General features: G+C 53.0%; 1 non-coding gene across 1 annotated transcript; it reads right to left on the bottom strand.

The window, feature by feature from the left end:
• Positions 1–2,501: 2,501 nt before the first annotated feature.
• Positions 2,502–2,575, bottom strand: TRNAK-CUU (transfer RNA lysine (anticodon CUU)). Its single transcript has one exon. It is a non-coding gene; the product is annotated as a tRNA-Lys (tRNA).
• Between the last annotated feature and the right edge of the window lie 5,269 nt (positions 2,576–7,844).

Consider the following 7,844-nt stretch of genomic DNA (forward strand, 5'->3'; position numbering starts at 1 on the left):
TCCCGGGAGAGCTCGAACCTCCAACGTTTCGGTTAACAGCCGATCGCGCTAGCCAATTGCGCCACGGAGACAGTCCTGTTCCACTCTCACCACCATCAGAACATATCTTCAAAGCTATCAGCCCAAAGAAAAAAAAGCAACACACCACTCCTGGGAGGGCTCGAACCTCCAACCTTTCGGTTAATAGCCGACCGCGCTAGCCAATTGCGCCACGGAGACAGTCGTGCTCCACTCCCACCACCATCAAAACATATCTTCAAAGCTATCAGCGCAAAGAAAAAAGCAACACACCACTCCGGGGTGGGCTCAAACCTCCAACCTTTCGGTTAACAGCCGATCGCGCTAGCCAATTGCGCCATGGAGACAGTCCTGTTCCACTCTCACCACCATCAGAACATATCTTCAAAGCTATCAGCCCAAAGAAAAAAAAGCAACACACCACTCCTGGGAGGGCTCGAACCTCCAACCTTTCGGTTAATAGCCCATCGCGCTAGCCAATTACGCCACGGAGACAGTCGTGCTCCACTCTCACCACCGTCCGAACATTTCTTCACAGCTATCAGCCCAAAGAAAAAAAAGCGCCGCACCAACACCGGGTGGGCTCGAACCTCCGACCTTTCGGTTAATACCCCATCGCGCTAGCCAATTACACCACGGAGACAGTCGTGCTCCACCCTCACCACCCTCAGAACATATCTTCAAAGCTAAAAGCGCAAAGAAAATAAAAGCAACACACCACTCCCGGGAGGGCTCGAACCTCCAAACTTTTGGTTAACAGCCGACCGCGCTAGCCAATCGCGCCACGGAGACAGTCGTGCTCCACTCCCACCACCATCACAACATATCTTCAAAGCTATCAGCGCAAAGAAAAAAGCAACACAGCACTCTCGGGAGAGCTCGAACCTCCAACCTTTCGGTTAACAGCCGATCGCGCTAGCCAATTGCGCCACGGAGACAGTCCTGCTCCACACTAACCACCGTCAGAACATTTTTTCAGAGCTATCAGCCCAAAGAAAAAAAAGCGCCGCACCACCATCGGGTGGGCTCGAACCTCCAACGTTTCAGTTAACAGCCAATCGCGCTAGCTAATAGCGCCACGGAGACAGTCGTGCTCCACTCTCACCACCGTCAGAACATTTCTTCAGAGCTATCAGCCCAAAGAAAAAAAAGCGCCGCACCACCACCGGGTGGGCTCGAACCTCCAACTTTCCGGTTAACAGCCGATCGCACTAGCCAATTGCGCCATGGAGACAGTCCTGCTACACTCTCACCACCATCAGAACATATCTTCAAAGCTATCAGCCCAAAGAAAAAAACGCAACACACCACTCCCGGGATGGCTCGAACCTCCAACCTTTAGGTTAACAGCCGATCGCGCTAGCCAATTGCGCCACGGAGACAGTCGTGCTCCACTCTCACCACCGTCATAACATTTCTTCAAAGCTATCAGCCCAGAGGAAAAAAGCGCCGCACCACCACCGGGTGGGCTCGAACCTCCAACCTTTCGGTTAACAGCCGATCGCGCTAGCCAATTGCGCCAAGGAGACAGTCATGCTCCACTCTCACCACCGTCAGAACATTTCTCCAGAGCTATCAGCCCAAAGAAAAAAAGCGCCGCACCACCATCGGGTGGGCTCGAACCTCCAACCTTTCGGTTAACAGCCCATCGCGCTAGCCAATATCGCCACGGAGACAGTTCTGCTCCACTCTCACTACTGCCAGAACATATCTTCAAAGCTATGGGCGCAAAAAAAAGCAACACACCACTCCCGGGAGGGCTCGAACCTCCAAACTTTTGGTTAACAGCCGATCGCGCTAGCCAATCGCGCTACGGAGACAGTCCCGCTCCACTCTCACCACCACCAGAACATACGTTCAAAGCTATCAGCGCAAAGGAAAAAGCAACACACCACTCCCGGGTGGGCTCGAACCTCCAACATTTCGGTTAACAGCCGATCGCGCTAGCCACTTCCGCATCGGAGACAGTCCGGCTTCATTCTGACCACCGTCAGAATATTTCTTCAGAGCTATGAGCCAAAGAAAAAAAAGCGCCGCACCACCACCGGGTGGGCTCGAACCTCCAACCTGTCGGTTAACAGCTGATGGCGCTAGCCAATTGCGCCATGAAGACAGTCCTGTTTCACTCTCACCAGCATCAGAACATATCTTCAAAGCTATCAGCCCAAAGAAAAAAAAGCAACACACCACTCCTGGGAGGGCTCGAACCTCCAACCTTTCAGTTAACAGCCCATAGCGCTAGCCAATTGCGCCACGGAGACAGTCATGCTCCACTCTCACCATCGTCAGAACATTTCTTCGGAGCTATCAGCCCAAAGAAAAATAAAGCGCCGCACCACCACCGGGTGGGCTCAAACCTCCATACTTTCGCTTAACAGTCGATCACGCTAGCCAATTGCGCCATGAAGAGAGTCATTCTCCACTCTCACCACCATCAGAACATATCTTCAAAGCTATCAGCCGAAAGAAAAAAAGCGCTGCACCACCACCGGGTGGGCTCGAACCTCCAACCTTTCGGTTAAGAGCCGAACGCGCTAGCCAATTGCGCCACGGAGGCAGTCCCGCTCCACTCTCACCACCACCAGAACATATCTTCAAAGCTATCAGCCCAAAGAAAAAAAAGCAACACACCACTCCTGGGAGGGCTCGAACCTCCAACCTTTCAGTTAACAGCCCATCGCGCTAGCAATTGTGCCACGGAGACAGTCGTGCTCCACTCTCACCACCGTCAGAACATTTCTGCAGAGCTAACAGCCCAAAGAAAAAAGCAACACACCACTCCCGGGAGAGCTCGAACCTCCAACCTTTCGGTTAACAGCCGCTCGCGCTAGCCAATTGCGCCACGGAGACAGTCCTGCTCCACTCTCACCACCGTCAGATCATTTTTTCAGAGCTATCAGCCCAAAGAAAAAAAAGCGCCGCACCACCATCGGGTGGGCTCGAACCTCCAACGTTTCAGTTAACAGCCAATCGCGCTAGCCAATAGCGCCACGGAGACAGTCGTGCTCCACTCTCACCACCGTCAGAACATTTATTCAGAGCTATCAGCCCAAAAAAAACCCCGCACCACCACCGGGTGGGCTCGAACCTCCAACGTTTCAGTTAACAGCCAATCGCGCTAGCCAATTGCGCCATGGAGACAGTCCTGCTACACTCTCACCACCATCAGAACATATCTTCAAAGCTATCAGCCCAAAGAAAAAAAGCAACACACCACTCCCGGGAGGGCTTGAACCTCAAACCTTTCAGTTAACAGCCGATCACGCTAGCCAATTGCGCCACGGAGACAGTCATGCTCCACTCTCACCACCGTCAGAACATTTCTTCAGAGCTATCAGCCCAAAGGAAAAAAAGCGCCGCACCACCACCGGGTGGGCTCGAGCGTCCAACATTTCGGTCAATAGCCCATCGCGCTAGCCAATTACGCCACGGAGACAGTCGTGTTCCACTCTCACCACCATCAGAACATAACTTCAAAGCTATCATCGCAAAGAAAAAAGCAACACACCACTCCTGGGAGGGCTCGAACCTCCAACCTTTCGGTTAACAGCCGATCGCGCTAGCCAATTGCGCCAAGGAGACAGTCATGCTCCACTCTCACTACCGTCAGAACATATCTTCAAAGCTATAAGCGCAAAAAAAGCAACACACCACTCCCGGGAGGGCTCGAACCTCCAAACTTTTGGGTAACAGCCGATCGCGCTAGCCAATCGCGCTACGGAGACAGTCCCGCTCCACTGTCACCACCACCAGAACACATGTTCAAAGCTATCAGCGCAAAGAAAAAAGCAACACACCACTCCCGGGTGGGCTCGAACCTCCAACATTTCGGTTAACAGCCGATCGCGCTAGCCACTTCCGCATCGGAGACAGTCCGGCTCCATTCTGACCACCGTCAGAACATTTCTTCAGAGCTATCAGCCCAAAGACAAAAAAGCGCCGCAACACCATCGGGTGGGCTCGAACCTCCAACGTTTCGATTAACAGCCAATCGCGCTAGCCAATTGCGCCACGGAGACAATCGTGCTCCACTCTCACCACCGTCAGAATATTTCTTCAGAGCTATGAGCCCAAAGAAAAAAAAAGCGCCGCACCACCACCGGGTGGGCTCGATCCTCCAACCTTTCGGTTAACCGCCGATCGCGCTAGCCAATTGCGCCATGGAGACAGTCCTGTTCCACTCTCACCACCATCACAACATATCTTCAAAGCTATCAGCCCTAAGAAAAAAAAGCAACACACAACTCCTGGGAGGGCTCGAACCTCCAACCTTTCAGTTAACAGCCCATCGCGCTAGCCAATTGCGCCACGGAGACAGTCGTGCTCCACTCTCACCACCATCACAACATATCTTCAAAGCTATCAGCCCAAAGAAAAAAAAGCCCCACACCACCACCGCATGGGCTCGAACCTCCAAACTTCCGGTTACCAGCCAATTGCGCTAGCCGATTGTGCCACGGAGACAGTCCTGCTCCACTCTCACCACCATCAGAACATATCTTCAAAGCTATCAGCCCAAAGAAAAAAAAGCGCCGCACCATCATCGGGTGGGCTCGAACCTCCAACCTTTCGGTTAACAGCCCATCGCGCTAGCCAATTGCGCCACGGAGACAGTCATGCTCCACTCTCACTACCGTCAGAACATTTCTTCAGAGCTATCAGCCCAAAGAAAAAAAAGCGCCGCACCACCACCGGGTGGGCTCGAACCTTCAACCTTTTGGTTAACAGCCGATCGCGCTAGCAAATTGCGCCACGGAGAGAGTCGTGCTCCACTCTCACCACCGTCAGAACATTTCTTCAGAGCTATCAGCCTAAAGAAAAAAAAAGCGCCGCACCACCACCGGGTAGGCTCAAACCTCCATACTTTCGCTTAACAGTCGATCACGCTAGCCAATTGCGCCATGGAGAGAGTCGTGCTCCACTCTCACCACCATCAGAACATATCTTCAAAGCTATCAGCCGAAAGAAAAAAAGCGCTGCACCACCACCGGGTGGGCTCGAACCTCCAACCTTTCGGTTAAGAGCCGATCGCGCTAGCCAATTGCGCCATGGAGACAGTCCCGCTCCACTCTCACCACCACCAGAACATATGTTCAAAGCTATCAGCGCAAAGAAAAAAGCAACACACCTCTCCCGGGTGGGCTCGAACCTCCAACCTTTCGGTTAACAGCCGATCGCGCTAGCCACTTCCGCATCAGAGACAGTCCGGCTCCACTCTCACCACCGTCAGAACATTTCTTCAGAGCTATCAGCCCAAAGAAAAAAAAGCGCCGCACCACCATCGGGTGGGCTCGCACCTCCAACGTTTCGGTTAACAGCCAATCGCGCTAGCCTATTGCGCCACGGAGACAGTCGTGCTCCACTCTCACCACCGTCAGAATATTTCTTCAGAGCTATGAGCCAAAGAAAAAAAAGCGCCGCACCACCACTGGGTGGGCTCGAACTTCCAACCTTACGGCTAACAGCCGATGGTGCTAGCCAATTGCGCCATGGAGACAGTCCTGTTCCACTCTCACCACCATCAGAACATATCTTCAAAGCTATCAACCCAAAGAAAAAAAAGCAACACACCACTCCTGGGAGGGCTCGAACCTCCAACCTTTCAGTTAACAGCCCATCGCGCTAGCCAATTGCGCCACGGAGACAGTCGTGCTCCACTCTCACCACCATCACAACATATCTTCAAAGCTATCAGCCCAAAGAAAAAAAAGCCCCACACCACCACCGCATGGGCTCGAACCTCCAAACTTTCGGTTACCAGCCGATCGCGCTAGCCGATTGCGCCACGGAGACAGTCCTGCTCCACTCTCACCACCATCAGAACATATCTTCAAAGCTATCAGCCCAAAGAAAAAAAAGCGCCGCACCATCATCGGGTGGGCTCGAACCTCCAACCTTTCGGTTAACAGCCCATCGCGCTAGCCAATTGCGCCACGGAGACAGTCATGCTCCACTCTCACTACCGTCAGAACATTTCTTCAGAGCTATCAGCCTAAAGAAAAAAAAGCGCCGCACCATCATCGGGTGGGCTCGAACCTCCAACCTTTCGGTTAACAGCCCATCGCGCTAGCCAATTGCGCCACGGAGACAGTCATGCTCCACTCTCACTACCGTCAGAACATTTCTTCAGAGCTATCAGCCCAAAGAAAAAAAAGCGCCGCACCACCACCGGGTGGGCTCGAACCTCCAACCTTTTGGTTAACAGCCGATCGCGCTAGCAAATTGCGCCACGGAGAGAGTCGTGCTCCTTTCTCACCACCAACAGAACATATCTCCAAAGCTATCAGCCTAAAGAAAAAAATGCGCCGCACCACCATCGGGTGGGCTCGAACCTCCAACGTTTCGGTTAACAGCCAATCGCGCTAGCGAATAGCGCCATGGAGACAGTCCTGTTCCACTCTCACCGCTATCAGAACATATCTTCAAAGCTATCAGCCCAAAGAAAAAAAAGCAACACACCACTCCCGGGAGGGCTCGAACCTCCAACCTTTCAGTTAACAGCCCATCGCGCAAGCCAATTGCGCCACGGAGACAGTCATGCTCCACTCTCACCACCGTCAGAACATTTCTTCAGAGCTATCAGCCTAAAGAAAAAAAAGCGCCGCACCACCACCGGGTAGGCTCAAACCTCCATACTTTCGCTTAACAGTCGATCACGCTAGCCAATTGCGCCATGGAGAGAGTTGTGCTCCACTCTCACCACCATCAGAACATATCTTCAAAGCTATCAGCCGAAAGAAAAAAAGCGCTGCACCACCACCGGGTGGGCTCGAACCTCCAACCTTTCGGTTAAGAGCCGATCGCGCTAGCCAATTGCGCCACGGAGACAGTCCCGCTCCACTCTCACCACCACCAGAACATATGTTCAAAGCTATCAGCGCAAAGAAAAAAGCAACACACCTCTCCCGGGTGGGCTCGAACCTCCAACCTTTCGGTTAACAGCCGATCGCGCTAGCCACTTCCGCATCGGAGACAGTCCGGCTCCACTCTCACCACCGTCAGAACATTTCTTCAGAGCTATCAGCCCAAAGAAAAAAATGCGCCGCACCACCATCGGGTGGGCTCGAACCTCCAACGTTTCGGTTAACAGCCAATCGCGCTAGCCAATTGCGCCACGGAGACAGTCGTGCTCCACTCTCACCACCGTCAGAACATTTCTTCAGAGCTATCAGCCCAAAGAAAAAAAGCGCCGCACCACCACCGGGTGGGCTCGAACCTCCAACCATTCGGTTAACAGCCGATCGCGCTAGCCAATTGCGCCATGGAGACAGTCCTGTTCCACTCTCACCACCATCAGAACATATCTTCAAAGCTATCAGCCCAAAGAAAAAAAAGCAACACACCACTCCTGGGAGGGCTCGAACCTCCAACCTTTCAGTTAACAGCCCATCGCGCTAGCCAATTGTGCCACGGAGACAGTCGTGCTCCACTCTCACCACCATCACAACATGTCTTCAAAGCTATCAGCCCAAAGAAAAAAAAGCACCGCACCACCACCGCGTGGGCTCGAACCTCCAACCTTTCGCTTAATACCCCATCGCGCTAGCCAATTACACCACGGAGACAGTCGTGCTCCACCCTCACCACCATCAGAACATATCTTCAAAGCTATAAGCGCAAAGAAAAAAAAGCAACACACCACTCCCGGGAGGGCTCGAACCTCCAAACCTTTGGTTAACAGCCGACCGCGCTAGCCAATTGCGCCACGGAGACAGTCGTGCTCCACTCCCACCACCATCACAACATATCTTCAAAGCTATCAGCGCAAAGAAAGAAGCAACACACCACTCCCGGGAGAGCTCGAACCTCCAACCTTTCGGTTAACA

The sequence above is a fragment of the Rhipicephalus microplus genome, unplaced genomic scaffold (assembly GCF_043290135.1).
Source record: "Rhipicephalus microplus isolate Deutch F79 unplaced genomic scaffold, USDA_Rmic scaffold_12, whole genome shotgun sequence".
Taxonomy (NCBI): Eukaryota; Metazoa; Arthropoda; class Arachnida; order Ixodida; family Ixodidae; genus Rhipicephalus; species Rhipicephalus microplus.